This window comes from Bacillus rossius, chromosome 12 (assembly GCF_032445375.1).
Source record: "Bacillus rossius redtenbacheri isolate Brsri chromosome 12, Brsri_v3, whole genome shotgun sequence".
Lineage (NCBI taxonomy): Eukaryota > Metazoa > Arthropoda > Insecta > Phasmatodea > Bacillidae > Bacillus > Bacillus rossius.
Genome location: NC_086339.1, coordinates 14,362,248 through 14,388,308, shown reverse-complemented (window position 1 = coordinate 14,388,308; position 26,061 = coordinate 14,362,248). Strand labels below are relative to the sequence as shown.

The following is a 26,061-nucleotide window of genomic DNA, read 5'->3' as shown; positions in this document are numbered from 1 at the left end:
AGTAACGCGTGCCTTGGTAATTTTCTGCGGGCACAATCAGGAAATGTTCAGACGTGTTTTATAGGGATCAAGTCCCGCTATATCCAGCTAATTAAAGAAGCCGGTTACACGGTTAGAGTTAACGAGATTGCATCTAGGGCAAGTAAAGTTATCCCGTTTTCTCTATCCGTGTAATTGCCCCTTAATACTAATGCAGAGTCCTCCTTGGGGAGTCAATAACCTGATGTGAAAAAAAAGGGGCTGTAGCTTTCCGAATATTAAACACTCATTGCATTGGTCGAGTTTTACTAGCTACTCGATGACAATGACAATAATAATGAAGACGATGATGATGAGCAATGACAATGACGATGACGATGAAGATTAAAGACGGCGATGATAATGGTAATGATGATAATGATGGGTTGAGCAGGCCAGGGGCTGTTTTGAGTCACCATTCGTGGCCATGGGGATAAGGCTGCGGCTTGGCTGTGTCTTGCTAGGCGAGATGATCCTGCGGTGGTTCGCCATTTCCTTCCGCGGTGAAGGAGTTGGAGGAACAACACATCAGCCAGTCCTGGACCCGCGAAAGGATTCCCGCCGGGAATCGAACCCGGGACCCTAGGAAAGTCAGTCAGAAGCTGTAACCTTTGAGCCACAAGGTCGTCACTTGCAATGAAAGAGAGAGATCATTAATTATTTTTAAGTGAAGCTACTTTGGACGCGATGGGAGTAAAATTTCAAGGCCGAATTTCATATGATTCGTCTCCCACCCACAAAAAATATATATATATAAGTGAAAGATGTACGAACTAAAGAATAAGACAGAGATTTTGAGCATGCGCTTGTTTCAGAAAACAGATATGGATACTGTATACAGTCAGCTGGGAATGCTTTGAATTTTATATTTGCTACCAGCGCGCTCGCGTTCCTCCCTTGTTCAACCAGCAGCGTAGAGAGCGCTGTTGAGACAGTCCCTGCATTTGCCGCACAGATAGCGCTACCTGTTATGAATTTAATATTTCGTTCAGATATTTGGCATGTTTCAAATATCATAATTGTTTGAAGAAACAGTAACACGCACAGTTTTTTATGGTGTGAGTATTTCAACAGGGAGTAATATTTATTAACTAATCATTATTGATTGATCAATAATTATTGATATCGTTAGCAGTTATTTTGAAGTGAGAATAATTTCGTTAATTCGTGGTTATTAATTTATTTTTATTTTAATCAAATATCTACTAAATACAAAACAGGTTAGGATTATTACATTCTTGATCAAGAAATGAAAGTCAAAAAACCCCAAGATAAGTTATTTTTTTAGAAAATTTTGTCTCCTCTCTCTCTGTCGTTTTAACCTTTACTTAAGAGTCGAAGTTTTAATTGCCAAAGAATGCTTCACTTCTATCACATGTACTGGAGCTAAACGCGTTCTTTTTTTTAAGCCCAGAAAAGAAACTCGATTTTTTTGTATTCACGTTTATTTGCAATTATCCTTATTTTTCCTTGTGTTGCGGCGGTCAGGGACGCCACCCCAGTTTAGATTTATACAAACGAGTCCTGGCAGGTTGCATGTGGGAATGGTTTACGAGGTTGTTATTCCGCCAGCAAAAAAAAAGAGTAGTAATTACACCGGCGTGAAAGGTGGTAGGGTAGGTATCCAGTGATGGTGGGTGAAGCGGGGAGGGGGGGGAGAGAAATTGTAAAAACTGGCTGACCTGCCCACTGGAAGGGACGAGAGGCTAAAAGAACACCGCAGACTAACAACGGAGTAGACTGTATCGCGGCTTCTGAGTGTGCTCACCATAGGTAGAAAACAATATTTGTCCATAGAACCACGGAGTTTCTATGTTTGTGATATATTTTCCATGTTAATAATATGTGATTAAAACCTAAATTTTGTACATGAAAACTTTCTTTTGTTTTAATGAAGTGTAAGGATAGTTCATTTGCTGATGTTTAACAATGTTCACTTCGTGACGGAATTTTTAGATTCTTCCTAACGAGTTCCAAACTATCAAACGAACTATAAGTATTAGCTTTTATTAAGCTAGAGTTTTTTTGATAATTGCTATCAAGAGTAACTTCGGCTTCAACTCCATTAAATAAAACATTATTTAATAAAACAAAGTTATAACCAATTTAAAAAAAATACACATTAGTTCAAATCTGGTGTTCCAGCCTAACCGCACTTTTTCTATTAAAGTGCTTTCTACAATAAAACTTGTAACACAAAATGCGCTGAGATATTTCATTACATCAACCAATGTCCCAGCGAAAGTCATTACACATGTTTGCGATCATTTTGTTCTAATATAAGCCATTCAATGTTGGGCCATAGATATTTTCCTTTGTAGCTTACTTGCCCAGTGGGCTTGGGAACTCCCCTACATACATATTATAAATTATTCAAACTTACACGTATACAGGCCGAGTCTGAATTCGAACAGCAAACTTCGTCTGCATATCCATCGCGTAAAAATAAGTTGAAAACATATATACGACGTATGGTCTTAATTGCGTCCCAAAACTGGTTTGCGCCTTTGAAGTTACAGCTGACCTGATGTTTTTTTTTTAAACTAATGAAAAACTTTTTACGATGGAACACCAAGTGTCTGCGTAATGTCTAACTGAACAAAGTTCTACAAACACTGATAATGCTGTCGCTGAAGTAAAATTATTTAATGGAAACAATTTATGGTAACAACATTATTTCCCATGAATTGCTGCGGGGAAGTAATGTGGTTTTTAAAAACTGATTATTAATCTAAATGTCAAAAGTAACGAAAACGTTCGCCTTGTTGTGCTATCCTATAATCCGCTATTTTCGCGAGAAACTAAATTAAAATTTAGAACGAAATACTTCGAAGCCTGGCGGGTGTGTAACATCTCAACACTCAGTTTGAAACATCTGCCTGAAATCAGCAGCATTGATTTTTTAGTGATGTACATGCAAATTAAGGTATTTCGAAGAAAACTTTGAACTAATAATAAAACTAAAACAATTGCCGACGTAACTTAAAACACATAAACGTGAAGGCTGAGCAATCAGTGGGTGTCATCAAAAACCACGAGGGAAAAAATTGTAGTTGCACCTTTAACCGAGAGGAAATGTCTTTTCAAAAAAAAAATAACTTGTTAATTAAAATTAAAGTATATTTGGCTTTAGGTACCACAATTCACAAAATGTAGCGTTTAAAGTGTGATGAATGCATTCCAATTTTGGAAGTCACCACGCCTCTAGAAACAGCCGCTGGAAAAAAATACATATATCATAGCACTGACGTACACTAATTGTGTTTATGTTAATGTAAGTGCGGACAGTTGTTAAGTACTTCCATATTTAATACACACTCTTCAGATTTTAAGTGCTAAATTGTGTGAACTGAGGAAACTAAGGTAAAACGTCCTTTAGTTGTGTTGTGTTTAACGAAATATTTCCTCACAAATAAATGTGCTACCACATTTTTCTCTTGTGGTGTTTTAATGACACGCGTGGTTTATTCAGAATTTACACTAATGTGCTTCAAGTTACGTCTGCAGTCGTTTTAGTTTAATTATTAGTTCAATGTGTTATTCGAAATACCATCTGCGTCATTGGCACGTACATCACTTAACAATCAGTGCCCCTGATTTTAGGCAATGGTTTTAAACTAAGTGTTGTGTGTGTTGCATGCCTTCCAGGCGTCAAAATATTTCGTTTTAACTTTTATATTATGTAGACCTAGTTCTCGAAAAACGGTGAGATAAAGGTTAGTACATTAAGGCAACATTTTCCGTTAATTTTGACATTTAGAATAATCATAAACCTTTAAAAACCTTTTTATTCCTTCATCTCACCAAAATTTGTGGGAAATATGGTTTTACCGCAAAAAAAAATTACTTCAGCAACAAGATTTGTAGTGTTTGTAGAACTTTGATGAATTAGACATAACCCAGACGCCTTCGTTTCATCATAAATAGTTTCTTTACTATTTTCAGAAAACTATCGGTTCAGCTGCAACTTCAGGAATCACTTAAGACCATATGTCGCATGTATGTTTTCAACTTATTTTTACGTAATGGATCTTCAACCGATGTTTATCGGTATAATTCAACCTCACCTTGCATAGGAATCTATATTTTAAAGATTAATTGTAATAAAATGATACACTTACACATTAACGTCATTTTTTATTCAGTAAAGCTGAAAAACAGTAAATCTTCATTTATAAGTATAATAATTTTGCATTAACACTGGAATATTTTATGTGTCTGTATATATAGTTACACACTGAGAACTATTGCCATAATTAGGAGTTGCTGAAATAACATGAAAGTAACTGTAATTAATTAAATAGTTTTTCCATTATATAAACTAAATGGGTGTGTGTACTTAAGTACGCGCCTTAGAAGTTATACTTACTTGGAATGATAAAAAAAACTAACTTTAGTTTTGCAAGCAAATAATTAATAGAAATAAAACAATAAAATGACTGGAGTGATATTATGAATACAATTGATAAAGTATAAATTCAAACAAACTAAAAAATTGCAATAATACTGATTTTCAATATTAATATAACACGTATATAAATTAATTATTTAATTTACTAAACGAAGGTTAAATTTTAATTATTAGTGAAAATAATTTAATATGCTAAATGTTATTATAATTTATTAATTTTAATTATTTGGTAATTAATGCAATAATTTATAATGCAAATAAATCATACATAAGGGAACATAAACTCACTTTAAAATTAAAAAAACTATTGGAAAAGGTTTATTAACAGAATTTATATCACTAATAATCACAATGAATAAATGTTTTTTTAATGAGATGGAATAGTATTCAATATCAATCACTAATGTTAAAGATTTAAAAGCACATACATAATTTTTTATTTGTATGTAGCCTTTTTGTTTTGTGTGTAACCTTTTAATTGTCCTGTGAAAATTTCGTTTCATGGTGTGCGTGCAGGGGCGCAACAACTTAATTTCCTTTTTATAAAGAATCATCGATCACCCCTATTGAAGCGGGGGGGTCCGGGGGTTCTCCCCCGGGAAAATTTGTATTTCAAGGTGGAAAATGGTGCTATTTAAGTAGTTTTATTACCTAAAAATTGATTACACAGCACCGTGTTTGCCCCCGTTTGCCCCCACTTCAAGGTTTCAGAGGGGGGGGGGGCAAAATACCCTTGCCCCCCCTGTTTTTGCGCCCCTGTGTGCGTGCATCATAAAAATTTACTATCGTGTTTTTTTTTTACTTCAATTTTTTTAAAAAAAAAAATGTGTGTAGCTTATACAATTATAAAAAGCTGTAGTTGTTCAAATGTTGCGACACACTCAAAACATATTTACGCCATGTCCCTTACCCCAACATTCAAACTAAGAGTAGAAAAAATAAATATGTGCCTGTACGCCACGCCTTTGGAAGCGAAACTTCACACTTGTATGTTTCACTTGAGCGATAAAATTAAATATTCAAATTATTCACCTGAATGATGAAACCAAACAATAATGCACGCGATTGTAACAAAAATCTCCACGGAAAAAAATAAAACCTGCAAAACGTCTTACAGTTGTCTGGTTCTCTGTACATTAGTTGTTATTTCCCCTACATCTCCTTCACTCCACTATCGAGTGCCCCACTCCACAGCTCTTCGTTACTCCCTGACAAGTCATCGCCTCAACTCACCCCATGCCGGCTGTTAAAGCAGAAGGGTACGCGTGGCCGGCCAGAGATTGAGGGTCCCGTCTAGTCGTGTTAGAGAGGCGGGTTGATAAGCGCGACGCTCGCTGGTGCTTCCAGCGCGGTATCGCCTCTAAGCGCAAGGCTCTGGACTGGCGCGCAGTCTTCCCGTCGTCACATGGCAACAACTGTGAAATTTTAGCGGTGACCGTATAACATTACATGGCATAGAAATGAAGGTAGAGGTGTGATGCAAGTCCCTTAAAAGTGCTTTCAAGAATCTGTAACGGTTGTTTTACGGCTAAAACACGCCTTTTAGCCATTTTAACTCTTCTAAAAATTTAAGATCTTAACCCATCCTAAAAATTATTTTTCGGCCGTTAGCGAATTCTTTAATGTTTTTCGTAGTCTTGAGTAGTTTTGAAATCGCGTTGTTTTTCCTGAAGCTCCGTGTGTGTGCCCGGGCAGACGGCGCCCTTAAACCTAGGAGTAATAAAGGAGTGAGAGGTGAATAGTGGCCAGGCAAATGGCTGCAAATGTCGGGGGGGGGGGGGGGGAAGGAGAGAGCGTCCTTGCATACGTCGGCCTGCGACTCGTCAAAGCGATAGATGGAGCTTTTTATTTTCTCCCGGCCCCGCGCCAAACAAGCCAGTTCGGATTGGAAAACTGGTTCGACACGTTCAAGAAGGGGTTTAAGAGGGAGAAGAAGAAGGGTGTTCCACCCCCCCCCCCCCCACCAGTTACCCACCCCCCCACATTCCCGGCATGCAGCTTTCTCGTGGTACGAGCTCCCCTCCCCTCTCGACTGCATATACGCGGTGTCGTGAAAGCTAATATTGACTCTTTATAACTAGCCATGCGCATAAAATGCAGTAAAGGTGTGTTTGCGATTTAAAAAAAATTTAAGTATTATAAACTTGATCTGTACGCCGACGACACATGATAAATTAATATCCAGTTTATGACTGAATTAGTCGTCGTTAATTACAGCCAATAAAAACGGGCGAGAAAGCTGCCACGTTATTCAAGTTCAAATTATTTTATTAGTAGCTATCGTCTGCATGTTAAAGTGAATTTCGGTTTGTAATCTTATCCGACTAATAAATCGTTTAACGTAACATTTTCATTCGTGTTGGATGTGGTTATATACCTTCTTGAAATACCAGACAAATGACTACAATTTAACCTAGAATCCGTACACAAATCAGAATCCGAGGAAATTTAACTTTAATAGTTCAGGTAAGGCTAATATAATCTATTTCAATGGCTTTAGTGTAAGAAAATATGTTCATGAATTGTAAATAAATATTTATATACTGTGTAATAGCAAAAATTAACCAGACACATTTTAGAATTATCAATTTTCTAAATCTCAAAACAAAATAATCATTCCATACCGAGGTTTTATTTCATTTTCGTGCAATGTACTTCTAAGTATTTTATCATTTCTTAACATGATGCAAGTAATTCCGTATTTACCATACCTTTCATACTACGTCATAACCTGCTTTACAAACGAAACATTATTTCGCGCCAACAACACATTCTACTGTGTTTTTTTTTTTACTTTCCCCTTAATTCTTAAGGAAAAATATAAAATATAACCGTCTCTGTTAAGTCTTAAGTCAACTTAAATTTTACACACTACCCGGCTAAATTCCATGCGTCAATCATAAACCATCCCACTACTATAGCCTACATAGAGTCATATGTTAAGTAAACGACTAATTCTTAATTCTTAGTTTCCAGTCCGAACCCCACCTAAAGCCTTTAGACTTACACTTACACAACTAGCTGATGTACTTCGCGCATCGCTACGGCAGGCTACAGGCAGAAAACTCTCTCACTGCTCATTATAGACGCCCCTCCTCATGGGTACGCCATTGTCGTGCCTCGAATGAAAAAAAAATTGATTTTGAAAATCAATTTCTTAAACAAGCAAAAAAAAATTGTTATAGCTAAGTTTAACTGGAAGAAATGTAAACCGAGGAAGCCATCTGAGATCCAGCAGTTTTTAAGTTCAACGAATAATAAGCGTTTACTATCAAAACGGAAGATCCATTACTAACACAAGATTTAATTATGTATAATTAACACAAAAATAGCACAGAGGAAGTTTTAAAATGTAACGTGTATCATTCCGAATTTGAATCGAAACTACGTGTCATAGGTCACACGCGACGACTGCAGTGAAGAAAGGAAATAAAATTTAACACTGAAACATGCTGCTAATTTAATTTTACAATAATTATTGTGACAAACATGGCCACAGAAACCTGCAAAAAGTTTTAAAAGTCAAACTCTCTAATCCATTCGTTGAAATGTATACATGTTATTGGCCCGGAATAATGAGGGGCGAAAATACTAATAATAATAACACTAAGTCGAATTTGGAAGGAATAAATAATTCGTGTCGAGGTGCACAAGGACTCAGACTGGAGAATTTAGTCACTTTATTTCGCAGTTCTAAACCTGTCCGTCTGTGTAGGCACTACGCGAACTACAGACAGGCAAACTCTCTAGCTCTGACTATCATAAATATTGTTTGGCTCCTGTAGCATCTTCCAGAGGACTTGGAGGAATTTCCGGACCTACTAGGAGTGCTTTGAGCTAATTCCGACTAGACTCGAACAATTCGTTAAGGTTCCTAAACTCTTGCTTCAGTCAATCTCCCTGAGTTTCTCCCTGTCCTCTGTCCCACTTTAACAATTTTTTCCCCCTGTATGAGGGGACTCTCCGTCAAGATAACATATATATTAAAATACACATCACTACCAAAACACTTTCCAACAAACATAAATATATAAAATTAAAAACTGACTGTAAAATGTTTCACTACAAAATACGTGTACTTAGTTTGCAATGTTATAATTTCCATTGACATCACGTAACCGTATATAAATAAATATATATATATATATATATATGTATATATTTTAAACGGTACATTGTTTACTGGGATAGGTCTAAAGACACAGTTATTGTATCCCTTAAGCGTGGTTGTGTTAGTAAAAAACAGGATAAGTATTATTGGTGACTAAAATACAACTCAGTACGATAAAATTACTGATAGAGGTATAAACGTGCACGAAAAGTAGTGCGAATTTGCATTTCCATCGAACGCCCCACTTCTGATCTTTGCACTTTCCCGTTTTCCTCCGACCGTCGAACTTTCTTTGCGATCTGACGACGTCTTCTTCGGCTCGACTTCGGCCTTTGCCGGGGGCTGCGAAGAAAGCTTCGCTCGGGGGAAACCGACGGAGCCGCGTAACTTTCTGATCTGGGAGGTCTCGCGGGAGCGGTGACCTCTGCGACCAGGGTTCAGTACCGGGGAATTCCCGGTCCCGAAAGTACCGGGGCAATTCCCGGTACGTTCGATACTCTCCTCCGGCCAGGCGAGCGATGGGGGCGGGCGGACCTCAGTCGCCAGTCGTTGTTCGGACTGCCGTGTGTGCTGCGCCGATGTTATTTAAATATCGATTTTTTTTCCTTCTTTTAAGTGTTTTATGAAAAAAACAATGAATGTTATTTTAAGTTAATATTTATGTTATTTTCATGCGTAGAAACAATTATCACTTATTGAAAAGAAAAAAATTCCTTGTCAAAGATAAAGATTGAGAGGAAGACTGTGAATAAAGTTAGTAGATACAATTTTTTTTGCAGTAAAAAAAAAATTTTAACACAAATATTTATCTTTTTTTTTTTTACTTTTGGTCACTAAAACTTGTTTAATCGTTCAAAACTAACTATTGCGACTTCAATCACCGACTGCTGCGCCATTAGTAAAAAAAAAAAAAAAAATTAAATAAGCTACCTAGTACCGAAAGTACCTGGTAATTGTCGGTTCTGTTGGGCTAGTACCGGAATTCCCGGTTACGAGAAGAACCGGGTGCGGTTCCGAGTACCGCGCCTGCAGCGAAGGAGAGAACGGGAATATTCCGACGGGACCCGGAGGCCAGGGGGCGCGGAAGACTGCCATACTGGAAGACTACCATAATGACAGTATTTCGCCTGGCCTCTTCGAAAAAGGCGGGAAAGTACCATAACGGAAACCTGCCATACGTTCAGAGGACGAGACGGAATTCTGCCATATTTTCGCATACACTCTATGGAAAGAGTACAGCGGTATTGCTCTCGAAGTAGTGTATAGAATACTTGGTAGGTAGCGCTGTCAACCCTCTAGCTGTTTAGTCAGGTTAACTTTAAAGCTTACAGATAGCGCTTCTGACGGTGATAGTTGCAATTACAAATAACGTCCAGATCGCGGATGAGAAGAAAAAAAATGTTTCCTAGGGAGCAGCACTGTATTCTTATTACGACGATTTAAAAAAAAATACATATGGTAGTTTTCCATGCACGAAGGAGAATCCTGATTAAATTTCTTATACATTCTATGGAATGAGGAAAAAGGTCTTACTCGTAAAATCGTAATGGCGGAACACCTAATATCATGAAATTGAAAATGCATTTGAAAATTTGACTGTAAAGTGTCTATCTGTAAGATAATTAAAACATATATACATACACATAATACTGTGTGTCTTAAAAACGATATTCCTGATTGTAAACTACGTGGTTTATCAGAAAAAATATTTTTAGGAATAAACTTCATGTGCCTATAAATATTATTTTCGTCAAAAACGTCTAAAATACTACATAACAGAGGTATTGGCCAATAGTTTTTGACTAAAATTTAACTGTCATTAATGCTTCAAGAAAATATATACCGGTTGAACACACAACATCGGTATACAACTCACTGACTGATACACACTTAATTAAAATATTTTATGTACAAAAGCAAAAAAAAATTAATGTTTGTTTGTGCTTTATTTATAACATGTTGGAATGATAGTGCTAAATTTACTAAAAACTAAAACTCTACAAACTAAAATAAAATTTTTTTTACAAAACTTCGTTCCCCCGAAGAAACCCCCGGAATGGCCACCGCATGGGGAGCCCAAGAAAAGAAACGGGCTCCCCATTTGGAAGCCACCTGGAAGGTTTTTTTTCTTCCCACCCACCGTTTCTTTGGTAGCCTGACTTGTTACAAGGGATTGTATTCCTACCAGAGAAAATGCCACCATTTTGTCTGGGCAATCCGTTTTGGAGGAGCCGGGGCGCGAACCCGGGTCCTACAAGTCACAAGGCAGGCGCTCTACCCCAGAACCAGAGCGGTAGAGCGGATACTAGTAGTCTTCTGAACATTGACATGATGTTATTCCATGAGTTTACTTTAGTTTCGTGTGCCAATAACACGTGCAGTACGTGCAGTAACATCTAACCTCGGTAACGAACAAATTTATGTATTTATATGTTCTTCGTTCAACATGAATTGTGTAATTTCATAGCAGTGAAATATAATTTGTAAAACTACTCTTGCAATTTTTAGTTGATTTTCTGCAAACAAAATTACAGTCCCGCTGTACAATAATTATCTAGAACTATAGACTAGTAAAAAAAATATGTTAAGAGCTTGCACTGTCGAGGGTAAAGTTATTTTTAAATAAATGTTAGATATTAAACGAGTGTGTTTAGTTAAAATATGTGTGTGCTTACAAGCATGAAGTTATTGTATAACATTTTATTTATTTGGTTTTAAAGCCACAGTAAAGTTAACCTTGTTATTTCACTTTTGGCTTCTTTTTTTTTTTTTTACCGTGCTTAATATGCGCAGCTAATACTGAAAAGCTATTCAAACAACTGTTTGCAAATAGACGTTTTCAAAATCTTAAATTAAATACTAGATCAATGATAGTTTTGGAGATGTCAAATTAAAAGATTCATTTCATACTGACATTTCCGGAATTTTATTTAATGATAGTATTGACCTTAACTCGATCAGTTTCTGAAGACTGAATTAAGATGACGCTAGTTTTGTGAGATTTGCTTACTTATTGAGAAATATTTACATTATTTGAATACAACTATACTTTATTGGAACTTGCAGTACTCCTTAGTACAGAATTCTTGGTAATAGCTTACATCATGGTTAAGCAGGAGCATAAATGTTTTATTTCATACAATGAAACCCTCAGAAACTTAATCAAATCATCGGGATTATTAAACATGAACTCCTTTGAGTGCACAACTACAGAAAGTTTTTATTTAATATTTGTGTGCATCCCAGTGACATCGCTATTTAATTATTTGTCATTTTTATTGTAACAAAAATTGGAATTCGGTGTTTTTTATTTTGGATGTGTAATATGTCTACTTGTAATAGTATAAAACATGTTTTAACTGTTACAGTATCAAAAGTTAATTTAATGGTTGTGTATGTTTATTTTCGTCCAAAAAAAAATTTTGTACAAAAAAATATCCTACAACAACAGATTTCACTTTTTTTATAATTTTGTTGTTTTAAATTATTATGTTCTAACCTTTCCTTCAGTTCAAAAACTTAAGTAGATATAATAATTTCGTTATGAAATTTAATCCTCCACACATAGTACACTTGATATTTTGAGATTATTACGAAATAATATATCATTTTATTTTAAACTTTTTTCTTGCAAACAAACGGTTTTCAAATACCAAACAAATACTTTAATTATTCTTTTTTTTTTCTTTTTAATGGTTCTTGCAATGGGGAGACCGAGCGCAGTCCGAACGCGGGTCGGGCGACGTGAACAAGGGGCGTAAAACCTCGGGTGCCCTCACTGCGCGAACCAACCAGGGGAAGTTTTGAGCAAACTAAAAAAAAAAAAAAAAGGGGGGGGGGGGTTGTCTGTAAAGTCGGTTTACGGACGATAATTTTACGCGATAACGTAAAAAATTGATGAAAAGTAGCATACTTATGTGAATTGAATCATTATCACTGAATTATCATTATTTTGAATAATACAAAGAATGAGTTAATTGTAAATTACAATTTTTTTCCATAGAAGTATAAATAAAAGCAGTTGACTTTTTATACGTTCGTTTATTTGAGATAATAATTTTTTAGTCAAAATTGTAACATAACTTATTATTACTGTACTCGCCGACCGATGCTACTTTTTTTTTAATAATCAAAGAACAATTATATGAGATTATATCGCTAGTAAAATTCTTAAAATGCAAGAATTAATTACCTTTTTTTCCGAAATTGTTTTAATAAACAATGGAACCACATTTACTTTTCACTTCACTTTATAAACAGTTGACAAAACAGTTCACGTGTAGGTTGTGTGCTGCCGCTGTCTCTCTTCTACTCGGACGCATCGGCCGATGGAGTGGAAGAGAGATAGATGCGTCACAAGCCGATCGTGCCTCTCTATCGCTTGTTCCGCGCTCTCGCTTGCACGCTCGGCTCAGGCGGAACGTGACCATGAGTCATGCTTTTCCGTGCGTGCAGCCGGCGTTCATCGATTTATAAGACGTTATTACGTCAAAAAAAAAAGGGTGAGAGTGTACCTTTTACTTGGTGAAAATTTCACGTTTTCTACGTACGTATCTTGTTTTGTTGCTTTACTATGACCGGTCGGAAGTGCACCGTGACCTTAACGGACACACGTGCTTGTGCTTGCGGTGCAACTGAAGGTCGGACAAGCATGACACAATATTTCTACATACAAGTTATCCAACTAGCTACAACAATCGTACGATGCGACAATGCATTCACTCAGACGCAGTGTTAGTATTAAGTAGGGTTAGCTACAAAGGGGGGGATGGGAGTGGTTTAATTCTTGCTTGATACTTTGTTATCACTTAGGTATATCGTGTTACGTTTAATGCCCAATCAAAAATAGCGTACTACGTCATCATGTGAGATCTTCATTTAACGACGTTAATGACGTTTGCATGTGTTCGTAAAATTCCAGGGCGCAGTTTCTGATAGAGAAAAAATATATATATGTTTTCGCTTGATTTCAAAATTAATGTATTGTTATGGGTTTTTAATTTGTCATAGCGATTTATTTTAATGATTTCACACGACTAACCACTGCAGCATTAATATCACGCAAGCTGTAACATTAACAACAAACTGGAAGAAATGTGGTTGAATTTAGGTACTTTTAAGTCTGGTCGCTGTGCCTTGTTTGGTGTTCTTTGAGTCCTTATCGTTATAACTATCCGTGTGCAAATTTATGTGTCTGTTGAAGCCCAGATTTAAGCAACAAATCTAACGTATTGGATTTACAAAAATAAATTTAGAGTACCAGAAATTTGTCTACCAAAAATTAATTTTGAAAACATTCGTTTCAGCTAAAACCACTTCATGAATGAATAAAAACTAACTCCCCCCTCAAATTTGGTTTAAAGCCTGACCCCTAACCGCGCATCCGACGTCACTGCAAGAGAAATTTATTTTATCTTTGAAGGTTAATGTAAACATTGATGTATTATTTCTAAAAAAAAAAAACTTTGAACTGGACGTTTTGTGGGTCCTAGGGTACAATAGTGAGTATAAAACCCAAAGGACACATACCTGTGACGCAGTGCTGTGGGTATCTATTCATTCACTTACGTTATCACGCCATCCGACAATTTTGTTGGTTAGCAGCAGGCGCTGGAAACCGTTGTTTGAATTAAAGGGCTCCGCCTAACAGGGCACACATGCGGTTTGCAGAGCTTCTTCAGAAGAAGGGAAAAAAACACGTGAATTGAAAACTGCTCAAGACATCCGAGTGGTGTGTCTGCTTACGAAAAGTATTTAATAATTTGCTGAGGGTGATTTTAAACTGTAATTTTAGAAGAGTGAAAATGGCTGAAACGCATGTTTTCTGATTTTTTTTTTTTTTTAGGTATGAAATATACTGTAGAGATTCTTGAAAGCACCCAAGCGCCTTGCATTACACTTTTATCTTCCTTTCTCCTGCACATAATGTAATGGTCACCGCTCAAATCTCATAGTTTCTTCCCTGTACACGACGAGAAGACTGCGCGTCAGTAGAAACACCAGCGAGCGTCGCACTTATTTATCACCCCGCCTCACCAACACAAACAAAAAAACACATCCAAGTGCGTCGCCAGGGGGGGTAGGGGGGCAGTTGCCCCCTCCTAGAGCCCTAGAGATTCAAAAAAATATAGCCAAATGAAAAAAAAAATACATACTTTTCCCAAAACTTGCCCCCCCCCCCCCCCCCCAGTTCATCGGCTGGCGACGCCCTTGCACGCATCCCTATCCATCAACTGCTTTTAAAATATCTAAAAAGTAACAATTATCATCATTTATACTGTCTCTCTCTGGAAGTTAATTTTGCATAATTTTTATTTTTTTCACTGCTGAATACATAAACGTAGATCCGGAGGGGGGGGGGAGGTGTGGCCCTGGAAATAATAAGCCCCTCGCTGGAAAAAAAAGGGGGGGGGGGGGCACTTACACTCGCAAAAAAAACCACAACTGTGAAACGGGGTTGATTAACGTAAACGTCAAAACTATGTTTTACGGAAAACTTTCTGTGCATGCTTATTGCGTGCGTGTAGGCCAAAATGTGGGCATGCGCACTACACACGAGCACCACCGTATTAAGAGATGACCTTTGAAGGTTAAAACACACCCCCATCCCCCCCCCCTCCCAAAAATTTTTTTTCGTGTTTCCGCCATCCCCCTGAATACGTAATTTCTGTCGGCTTCCCTTGCGAATCCTATAGATCTGCACTCCTGGCTGGGTAACGCTTGTAAAATAGCTCTATAAGTCTCATCTTTAATATATATAAATCCAGTGTCCTGATGTTTGTTTCCAGTGAACTCTTCACCACGTCAACCGATTTCGATGAAAATTGGCATTTATGTGTAGTTTTTTTTCCAACTTGAGAGATAGGATAGTTTTTATTTCGATTAATGGTCTTAATAATTTACAATTAATGATAAACTGATTATCAATGTTGATTGGTGTTATTAATCGTAAGTTTCATAAGTCTCAAACAGATGGTGCCTTAAATCAGTTTTTCTTTACAGACAACTGTTGATACTGACTGACATAATATCTCATAGATGGCGCTACGTTTCAATTCAAATTTTATTTTTCTCAATGTTGTGCACATTTTCGTTGATCAATGTACTCTACGTTTAAAAAAAAAAATTTGTAAGTATTAATTAATTCTACCTTTCCTGCAACTTAGATTATAAAATATGTGTTGAATTTTGTCTTTTAAATCCTTTCTGAATCACTCAGCCACAGAAACGCGTGGCCGGGTCTGCTAGTTCATTTATATATTATTAAAACTTCTGGATTTATAAATTAAAAAAAAAATACGTGTAGCGTGGCTCACCCTTGCCGCACTTGGAGCGCTGCTCTTGGTAGCTCCTCGGCCGCAGAACTGCCGATGGCATCGGGTTCCCCCCTCGCTTCTGGGGCCATTCTGAGAGGGCGTCGTCGCTACGGGGGCTTTGACGTCAATGGTGCCCTTCCGACCGCCGCTTTGCCCGCCGGACTGGTCGCTGGACGGAGGGCTTGACGTCAGCGGTGACGTCAATGCAGCTAGGCGCTCCCGCCTGATTCCTCCTTGTCTGCCCGGAGGTACTTCACGGCGACGGTCAGACGGCAGAGAAAGGAACTATTGTATGAGGCCAGTAAGGTGGAGGGGGGGGGGGACACCTTTTTTTTTTGTAAATGGAAGAGTATTATTCATACAGAATTACAGATATTTGAAAAACATTTACATAAAAACTAAATAGCGTTCGCAGCAATACCTAGTTCTGATTCTTACCCGGGCATTTACGCTTTTGGTTTTTTTGTCCCAGTACGTCCAAATGTTGAAAAAAAAAAATTTATTTGTGAACTTTTCCCTGAATAGTTTCCCCAGTATCAACTACGCGTAATAAAGCAAGGTGCAACAACTAAAGTAAAAATTTTTGTATTTCATTTATTTTTCAGTGGTTTGAAGGGAAAAATAATAATACTTGAATGAAACCTCAATTAAAATATAAAATTATGCGCCAATTTTCGTAAGAAATGCTCAGTATTATCTTGAAAAACATATTCAAAAATAACAATAGCCAGTTTTCTGGCTTTTCAAAGGAATTTTTTGTAAAATTATAGAAATGTTTTACTGTGAAATATCCTTTGTGGGGAGGAGGGAATAAAGGAGGAAGCTGCCCCCCTTCTAAAGTGGAAAAAAAAAAAAAAAAACTGGTCAAGACCCTATAGTTAGAGAAAGTTTTAAAATTATCCTCACAAATTATTGTTTAAAAAAATTTTTTTTTTAATTTTTTTCCTTTTGTTATAGTTTATAATTGTATGGCCCCCATGGACATACCAACCCCATGAAAAAAAGTTGAATTCCTGCAAATGCCCCTCCTCCTGTTTTGAGCTGATTATGCCCTTGTTTTAAAATAGTCAATTGATTGTTGATACATTTGTGTATTTTTATGAATGAAAAGAGATGTGTTTAGTTTTTCTAATATGTCACCAATTATATTTTACAAAAGGGTGAGATGGGATTGGCACTCAGTGTAGAGCAAACACAAAAATAAAATAAAAACTTTCAAGAATAAAATCCGGGATACAGTACTGATCTAGTTAATGCAATTCGCGTTGATCTGAAAACCCTTGAAAAAATCCTGCAGCCATTATACTTGCTGGTGATGATTCAGAACCAGAAAAAAATTATATTACTTTTGAAATTTTTTATTTGCAATTTGACTCCATGTTATTTCCACACAGCCTGTAATGCAATGAGTCAATTATGAAATAACTAGCAGTAAAAAGTACTTTCAGACCGCGAAGACCCTTGACTGGCGTTTTCACGAAGCGGCTCGAATTTAAAGAGGGGTACGCAGTCTAACCTGAAGGCCATAACACTGACGTTTTATTTTCCAACCTTCAGTTTATTTGTAGAGGGCGCAAAAATCCGTGGTTCAATTTGTCAACTTTAACTGGTGCGGGCTTGATTCTCGTCGGCAGCATCATTACAGGAATTCAGGAAAACACGGGAAATGCGTAACCATTATGGCTGGGTCTCCTATGTTTGTTTATATGTTTGTAACTGACTCCTTTGGGTGCGATTTTGACACACTTTAAACGGCCAGATTTCATTCAAACTTTGTAGATTTATCGAGGACCGATGACAATACATGACAAGATTATTCCATTATTCAATTTGCAAAATAAGATTTTTGTCAATTTATATAATTTTCATCTATAGTCGATAAGGCAGGAATTGATGTTAAAATTAATTTCCAACCATTATCTTTAGCCAATTTCTCTAATATTAACAAATTTCCGAATACCAAAGAGAATTTTCAATTCAACAAAATAAGCAGGAATTTAAATTTACAATTTTTGAGGAAAGAGCCTTGTTTGCTGTTGTAATAAATGGTGATTGAGCTACCTATTAATTTTGTTCTAATAAAAATAATAGTTTAAAAAACTAAAATAATATGCTTTTATAAATAAACCAAACTAAATAGTAGAAAATAATTAATAGTTCAAAAAAAACTAAAAAACATGCTTTGTATAAAAAACCAAACTAATAAATATACATTATAACAAATAAAAATAAAAAATAAATTTTGATATGTTTTAATTAAGAATAGTGTGAAATTTTTTATTAAATATAAATTAATAATAGTATAAATAAGAAAAAAGTATTTTATTTTAAAAAAATCCTAAGATGATTTTTATTAATACGCTTTTATTTATTAGCTTCATACGTATGTTAGTATGTAACGGAAACTTTGAACATGATTTTGACCCCCTTCAAAACGTCGGATTAACTAGAAATTTGGCATACTTATTAAGGACCGATGACAATTCATATTTTAAACAGTTAGACCCGTTATCCTTACTAGGATAATCAGGATTAGCGATTTTTTGCTTTCCTGAGACCTGGAGTGTTTGCGTCAAGACCAAGAAGGGAATCTACCAGGCGCGCCGATCACCTATTTCTCCGATAAGTTACCGACTCTGATTAAGATGGAATTTTCGGAGAGGGAACCTGAGAACCGGCTATCGTATCTAAGGGAGACAGCAGGCGCCCGAATTCCTATTTTCTCAGATAAGTTACTGTCTTAGAATAAACATCAATGACTTCCCTAATTTATTGAAAATCAATGATTTTCATAGCAGGATATTGAAATTATTGAGTACTGTAGTTCTTCAACACGCTATATTGGATATATATTTTATAAGCAGCCAATATCTATTTAAATTCACTTTAATAGTAAAGTCATGTAATAAATAAAAAAATTAGCCACATCTAGAGACATACATGACCTATTCATTGAGACAAGCATATGACTACTCGTCAGGAAAGTTAGGTAGTCGTACGTTTCACGAGTTCTGATATAAAACAATATTTATCGATTTTATTTTAACTGCAGCCAATATCTATTCAAAATTTACTTTAATAGTTAAATGATGTTATAACTATCAAGTTTTTTTACATTGATATAAAAATTTATTTCATACGTCGATAAAGAAGTATCACTTTAAAAATAAATAATAGTTTAAAAAACTAAAAAATACGCTTTTATAGGAAATTAAACTAAAAAATGAAAAATAAATAATAGTTTAAAAAAATTAAAAAAACACGCTTTTATAGAAAAACCAACTAAAAAATAGAAAATAAATTTTAATTATGAATTAATAATAGTGTAAAATTTTTAATAAATATAAATTAATAATAGTGTAAATAAGAAAAAAATGTATTTTATTAAAAAAAAAAAAGCGTGGGGTGCATGGTGTCAATAGTTATAAATATTTTATTGACAGATATGAGTAGAAGGATTATCATTTCGATAATATCTTCAAAAGCACCCCACGCTTTTTTTTTTAATAAAATACATTCTTTTCTTTTTTGCCCTGTTATTAATTTATATTTATTTAAAAAAATTACACTATTCTTAATTCAAATTTATTAAAATTAATTTTCTATTTTTTAGTTGGATTTTCTATAAAAGCGTGTTTTTTAGTTTTTTTTAAACTATTATTTATTATAAGTTCTCAGTTCTGTCCACGACCACTAACTGCATTCCACTCGCGGTCTTGGCAGCGGATATCCCTTGGTCTGCCTTCGATTCCAAGAGGGTTCGGTGAAAGGGGCTGTGAGACTTTTGTTTTAAATTTCTCACTTTTTTTTTTTTAATTTTCGAGCACTGTTCCTATATAATCTCCGCGGTAACGGCTGTTCCATTGTTGGTGCTTCCTTTGTCACCATTGCAACCGCTGTTGCATTTATGATGCTTTCTTCATCTCCATGGCAACGGGTTTTGCATTATTGAAGTAGTCTTAAGTCTTCGTCTCCTGGAAACGGCTAATGCATTGTTGATGTCTCCTAGCAAATTTTTGAATTCATTAAATGTGCCAGGAATGCAGTTGCACTGCCTCAGACTGAAGGTTGGCTCGTAAAACATTTCGCTGCGTAAGACCGTAATCAATTCTTACCCGGGCAACGCCGGGTATTTGAGCTAGATATCGTTGGTTAAATAAATGCGAACTTGAAGGCTCTATAGAGGTACTTTGGAAAGCACCCATAGAAGTATAATATTGGTTTCACATGATTTATTTTCACTCTCTATGATAGATATCTTTGCTTTATTATGAAAGTTAATTGCAACCTTTTTCTCTATGAGTATTTCAATTTGTCTTATACTTTAATTTTATTACTTTCTCGGAGTAAAATTTTATTAATGCCTTGTTTGGTAATGACCAATGAAAAATTGCGATACTACAATTCTGTATTGTCTCTACGATATAACACTTAATAGATCGCAATTCATTGGCAGCTAGATGTGGAATGACACAGAATATTGAACTGTTTTAAATTTGGAAAGTCAGTTTTTGTTCGACTTTCGTCCGAGCTAGACTCATTATAGATAAGCTCCAGAAGATAGAGATGGTTAAATGGAAAGATCGTCGTAAAACTTCAAGATTAAGGTAAAGGAGTTTCAATAGAGATTTAAAATATTTTATATGATTTAATTTTTGTCGGCGCTACGATGTTTGAGAAGAGGTAGTGACCGTCCTTGACGAATTATACTTCAAGATCGACGTGATACAGGCAATAGTAATTGGTAGAGACCGGAAAAATTCGCGGGTTCAATGACCTTCAGGATAGACTCCAATATCCACTACACACTCGGGCAAATGCCAAATGTTCATTGGCTGCTGACTTGTGAGTCGTCTCGACTGGGTGGCCTGTGATTCGACACGTCTATGAGTGAGGGTCTCTAATTGGCCCTCAGTCCTCCAGATTAACAGTGAACCAATGGCAGAAGCAGCTCTAGGGTATAATTATTTGAATTTTAGCATATCACGAAATGAATCCGCGAATTTTTCAGGTCTCTAGTAATTGGCCTTATACTTGAGAGTTTATTCAAATCCGACGAAGTAAAAGAAGAATATCAGTCCCACGACGCGGGAGGAAGGATGCACGCTACTTAAGGAGACCTTGCGTATTAGGAGACCCGAGTTCAGCGCCCACATCACCCCAATGCTGAAGGAAGGATACCGGTCTGCTAGAGGAGACAACACGAACCCCGGACCCGGAGTTCCGCATCCACCACGACGACGCGGGTCGATCAACGTCCGTTACGAAAAGGAGAGAACCAGAGCCGTGACCAGGGAAATACCGCGGTGATTGCCGGTACCAGCAAGACAGAAGGAAACCACCGATAAGTAATGTATTCTCGATCAGTTCCAAATCGAGACATGGATCACTGAGGTTTGTCTTCCAACCCCAAATTACTCGAAGTTGCCCAACAAGGATTCTGTGTTAATAATTGAGTAAAACTTACGACACTAAGTACCTTATTTCACTAACAAGCTAATCAAAAAGGAAATTTTGCATAAGTAAATGATGATGTCTTAAGTGTTATGTCGTAGAAAGTCACCACAGTTTGTTTCATTGAGATATTTTCTTATTTAACTGATATTCAGTGAAAGACAATGTTAATGAGCCCATCAAGTCATGACAATAATAATCAGTTCCAAGACCAGAGGATCCCTTTTGCAGTAAAGTGAAGACTGAGGCACTAGTTGGCATAAATATTGTTTTTTTTTTTAAACAACAAAATAGTGATATTTAAATAACAAGTTGTAATTTATCGTCAAATTTGTTAATCTAACCAAAAAGTATTTACTTTATTGATGTTGAGTTTACTTGAATTAAATTAAAGACTTAAATACCAGAGATATAATTTAATAAATAAAACCAATGATATCACTAACATATGATATACTGTAATACGTGTAAGGTGAGAATAGTTGTCTTGTGCAATGTAAGATTGAATGTTAATGTAAATAAGTACATTGTCACCATTGAAACACAAGTTCAGAAACTAGTAAAATAAATTTAAACAACTTTTCTTTAATTTCAAATAACTTTCGCTGCAACACTGTTTAAACACTATGACTCTTAAATTCTATTCATTCATAGATATGGAAATCACTAGTAGAGTTTTGTAAGAGAGTCAAATTACATATCAGAAACACCACTTTTATTATTTTTAATATTTATATTATTACTTAAATAAACTGATTGCTCCTCTTAGAGGCTTAATATGATATATTTAATATCATTATTTCTATGAATATTAACTATACACAGTTAGTAGTTCCATAGCTCTTAGAAAATTTTTGAATCCAATAACTCTTTTAATTATCTTCAATTTTTTTGTTTCATTAGTTGATTTTCAAAATTCAATTTAGTTTATTTTTATAAAATTCCTACGTCGCGGTTTTTCCGTAAATAAAATAATTAAATTACAAAAATTGTGTTTTTCAGTGTTATAAACGTTCTTATTTTCCCCTGTAAACAGCGTTTCTTAATTCATACTTTTTTCAAAGAACTTACCGTTTATAGCTCATATAAGGTAGCCTGTGCAGTGATGCGGCCTTCGCAATTAACCTTTAGCGTAGCACCTTTATCCGGTGGCTCTCAATAAATAAGTATATACGTGTATATTTTGTATTTGGATTTCGTAACACAGTGGAAGCAAAAAAATTTTTAAAAAATACGTGAGTCCCTAATGTGCATCCAAACCCAAGTGTCAACCCTTGACATGAATATTTTTATTATCACGTTTTTACTAACTCACTTTTGTGTCTGTCTTTTTGTTTGTCTGTTCGGTGCAAATTTTGCAATCGATTTTAAATAAACTTCCCGACGAGCTACAGACTTTAAAATTGAAACATAACTCAGAACTGGATGACAATGCACACTCAAGACTATAAAAGAAGAAAATAATTATTTAAATATTCTTTTTTTAATATACAACGTTTTAAAATAGATTAAAAAGTATAAAATAATTTCTCCCAACTCCATATAGATTTATTTCCCCATACAGATTCCTAACCCCATTCAGATTGTCAGACAAATTTGTGATTGTGAATTTTAATTACATATGAAAATAATTGTAAGATTTCAAACGAAAAATGTGGGGTGCATGCAATACGATTGATTCGATCACTTCGGTTCGATCCTTGCTCGATGCAGTAAAATATAATTTAATTAAAATTATCAAAAAAATTACAGGTTCGAGAAAAAAAAACTAAATAAAAAATTCATTACAGAATTTCTACAAGTACAAAAGCAAGCAAACAACAAGCATTTCTCGTTTTCAATAGTCTTCTTAGAAGCTGAAGCGAGATATGCCTTGACATGTGTTTTCAGGGCAGTTCTACTTATCAGTCAATTAATCAGGCACATCCAGTTGTTGGCTAGACACCTCCAATCAGTGGTCCTACAAAACCAGTCTGTGACCAGCCATGCTTGATGTAAGCCATACAAATCTATTCGGTGGTCAGAAACGCATGTCCAGTGGGTGGCCAACCATATCCAGTTTGTGGTCAAACACATCCAGTCAGTAGGCAAGAGGTATTTTTTCGTCAATACTCGGCGAACATTTTAAACAGTTAATATACAAAATCATTCGTATAGACCAAGCATCTCCGAACCAAGAGATATTATTCGCCGATATGCGACCAACATTTCAAAAAGGTCACGTTTTATTTCAGGCGTATAAGCCAGTCGTCTCCGAAACACGTGGCCAATCATGTCCTGAGTACAGACTTATCGATGCTCATTCATCGTCAAAAAGGAAAGTACAAAGAACACACATTTGTACGAAAATCCAACTTGTTAGAATACGATCTCATCAGAAGGATACGCTCGGTCTCAAGATGCAGTAGGATACAATGGTTCCAAAAGTATTTGGTTCAAACTGTCTTTGGCTCCAATTGTTATTAGCTCCAAGTGCTCCAACAGCTCCAAGAATTCCAATGCACCAACAGCTCCAAATACTCCAATTGCCCAAGTGCTACAATGTTCGAACAGCTCCAAGTGCTCCACAGCTACAATTGCTCTAAGTGCTCCAATGCTCCAACAGCTCCAAATTCTCCATTGTTCCAAGTGCTCCAACAGTTCCAAATGCTCCAGCAGCTCCAAATGATCCAATGCTCCAAGTGCTCCACAGCTCCAATGCTCCAATGCTCCAATTCTCGAAGTGCTCCAACAGCTTCAAGTAAAACAAGTCATTATTGTATGTAGCCACCTTCCCACAGTAATTTTAGTATGACGGCTGCTTCGTTGAGGTGCAAGTAGTTTCCTGTCCTAAGCGAAGCCATCAGTAGTCTCAGACGATCGATCAATATATCAGGATCTTCCCATGATGTGTAATCGATCTTTTCTGCTGCTGTCATCTTCCTTGCATGTTTATTATAAATATTTTTAAGATCACTTCGTCCCAGTGAATATCGTAAGCTTTATCAGAATAATTTATTTTATCATGACTTTTCCACAGGTTTGGTCTCAAGACTTCATCACAGTCTTCGATCTTGTCATTTTCAGGTCATTCTTTATTGTTAAAAATTTCATGGAGGTGACTAGTATTTAATGTTAATATATTTTATTTCCCATGAAGATGCTACTTTCTTCGTTAGTTTACAATTTTAAAATCATTAGCAATTTCTGGGATAGTATTTTTAGCATTAGCATTTTTTAAATCTACGTCATTATTATAGTCTAATAACTTGCATTGAATATCTTGCCGTCATTCCACTTCCCCCATCTTGCAGACCCATTACAAAATACACTCGCTTCTCTCATAATGTTAAGCATTTTTTCTCAAGGTGAACTCCGCGCAGTATCTACAGTTATGTCATTTTGATAATGAAGCAGGACTCATGATAGCTTCTGCGACTAATTGAAAGTTTTAATTATAAACTGATACTTAAATATATTTTTTAATATTTCGTCAGCGAGAGTTAATTTTCAAATTTAAAAGACTCATGGCCAAGTAGTACTGCTTTTCAACAACAGATGTCACCACATGTTGCGTGGAGGTAAAGTTTATTTATTTTTCATGTGAGATGTGGGTGATCACTCACGATCGCAATAGGAGGGTTTCGCTAGACATCAAGAGAAGGAAGTTCGTCTTACATGATAGTGTTTCTCAGCCATCTCAACACATAGTAATCGACTAAGTTATTAATCTCTTTTGTTTGAACCCCACCTGATAAAATTATTGTGTGCTGATTTAGTAACATAAATTCACGAATTAAATGTAGCTCTGAATAATATTATATGTCTCATTAAGTGAAAATTTTGTCACGCAGAGATTGATTTCTCAGGAATAACCAGAAACACTCGAAGACCATCAGCAGAAGTCTCGCCATTAATAATCAAGAGCACACGGAGAAAACCAATAGAAGTGTTTCCATGAATGACTAGAAGAACATGGAGAAACCAACAAAATATTGAGATGAATAATCAGGAGCACACGAGGAAAACCAATGCACATTTTCCTAAATCAAGATCAGTGAGTCACAAAAAAAAATCATAATTAAAATTTTGCAAATAAAAAAATACAAGCTAAACATTAAAAATAATATTACAACAAATTATTTAACCTTGCTAAACACAGGAAAAGTTTACAAGCTGGTAGTTTTATATGTAAAAAGCAAGGTATTGGTCTATAATTTAAAAAATTGCATTATTTTTTATGTAATGAGTATAAATAATAAATACTATTTAAATTTACGGATGTTTTAAAAGTTAAGGAATGCACAAAACTCATTTTAAAAAGTTCAAATATTCAATCCTCTACTGTTATGAGATTAAAAATGAAAATTTGAATTAGTTCAGTCCAATAATAAACTTCGAGAATGATATATGATATTGAAAACAATTTTATGTAATCTGGCAAGGCTTATTCTGTAGAGAATATTATAAGACATATTTCTCCCAATAGTACTCATCCAACTCTGTTGTAAAATTTAGTAGAGACGATAGTTTGACAGTAGTATATTGTGTTAGTGAGTCAGGATGATAAGTGCGACGCTCGCTGGTGCTTCTAGGGTGGTATCGCCTGTAAGCGCAAGGCTCTGAAATGGCGCGCATTCTTCTCGTCGTGCATAATCCAACTATGACTTTGGGCTGTGGAGAAATGAAGAGAAAGGTGTAATGGAAGTCCCTAGAGTACCTGCAAGAATCTGTATCGGGTGTGTCATGCCTAAATATTACTCTGATAACAC

At 35.8% G+C, this 26,061-nt stretch overlaps 1 long non-coding RNA gene across 1 annotated transcript in view; it reads right to left on the bottom strand.

The window, feature by feature from the left end:
* Window positions 1–16,113, bottom strand: part of LOC134537582 (uncharacterized) — a 41,057-nt gene extending 24,944 nt beyond the window's left edge. The window contains exon 1 of the long non-coding RNA XR_010076007.1: window positions 15,857–16,113. This is a non-coding gene — a long non-coding RNA (uncharacterized LOC134537582). The remainder of the gene's footprint in view (window positions 1–15,856) is intronic.
* Window positions 16,114–26,061: the final 9,948 nt, after the last annotated feature.